The sequence below is a fragment of the Protopterus annectens genome, chromosome 11.part0 (genome assembly GCF_019279795.1).
Source record: "Protopterus annectens isolate FY-2018-M chromosome 11.part0, PAN1.0, whole genome shotgun sequence".
Lineage (NCBI taxonomy): Eukaryota > Metazoa > Chordata > Ceratodontiformes > Protopteridae > Protopterus > Protopterus annectens.
Genome location: NC_056745.1, coordinates 1305843790 through 1305845392, shown reverse-complemented (window position 1 = coordinate 1305845392; position 1603 = coordinate 1305843790).

Genomic DNA, 1603 nt, shown 5'->3' with positions numbered 1-1603 from the left:
AATCAATGATAAGACTTTTTTCCATGGATCGTTAATAATTGGCTTAGTATGAATCCTTAATTCTTTAATTTTAATTTCCAAAAATGCTATGATCTTCAGTAGGCTGTAGAGGTCTTCCAAAGTCATTATTGTGTTTGTATTCCATCTTCTTGTTATACACTTCCTTGAGATTGCAAGTATTGTCCATACTAGATATATATTTGACTCATTCAAATGAGGACCTTTGTACACATTTAATAATACTAGAGCTTTAGATAAATTAAACAATTCATTAAATAAAGCTTGTAAAAAGTTTTTAATACCATTCCAAAATGGCTTAATTTTAACACAGTCAAAAATGTGATTCCACTCTCCATTGTGTATTTGCTCACACTTCCAACGTATTCCCTTTGTGGAAGAAGTAATTTTAGTAATTCTATCTGGGGTTAAGAATGCTCTGTGCAAGCATTTCCAATTAAAAACTTTCCAGTATTGTGTAAAGGGTGTATGTTTTATTGCTAATAAAATATTTGATTTAATTTCTTCAGTTAGCTGTAATGAGTGTCCTTTTGTTATATAATTCCAATATGAGGATTTGGGCATTGTTTTATAAATTATCAATATCTTGTAACATTTTGAAATACTGTTTCCCATGTCATAATCATTATATATGATTTCATATAGGTATTTCGTAAGTTTAGGTATTTCTTTAAATGAAGAATTACTAATTATTCTGCATACATTTTGCCAATACATCAGAATGCTTTGCATAGTTAGCCAATCCTTTTGTGGAATTTTGTATGTTGTTTCTATTGTTTGCATATCCAGACTTTTAGTTCTTTGATACATTGAAACCAGCAAACAAATCCTTTCTGTTCCCAAGAATTAATTATTTCTCTGTATATTTTATGTGGATAGCTCTTTGTAACTATGAATGGTGTTCAAACCAGGTTTTTAAATCTATATTTGCATTAATAATTTTCCTAAATGAGTCAATGTATAATTAATCATACGAGTTTTACTGGGCTTAGTTATGTTATATTGCATACAAATACATAATATGTGCTATGGCAAATTGTTTTTAATCTGTTATTTGAAATTTTTTTGTAAATAAAATTCATTTATTGATATTACAGTTAGTAATTCTTTCCAATTTGCAGAATAATTTGGACTTTTCCAATCTGAGATTGCTTTAGATATTGATGCTTTTGTATATATTTCTATATCAGGAATGTTTAATCCTCTCTGTTTCCATGGTCTGATATGATGTATTACAGCTATTCTGTTTCTTTAGGGAAACCATAAAAAATTTATTAGGCATGCATTTATTTCTATGAGTATATTCCTTTCTGATAACAGTTGTGTTGCCAAAGCTATGTATAGAATATTGGGTAGTAAAACCATTTTTATTAACTGTAGTCTATCTTCAAAAGTTAATATTATTTTGTTCCACTTTTCCAAACAGATTTTAATTGTATGGATGATATTATTGTAGTTTTTTCAGACTAATTCATTATTACCCTCGCATAACTCAATTCCTAGATATTTTAAGGTAGATTCTTATTTCCCTATAATGTGATTCCCCTTCATCTGCGGTTCTTTTTTTTATTTAAAAATAAAAATT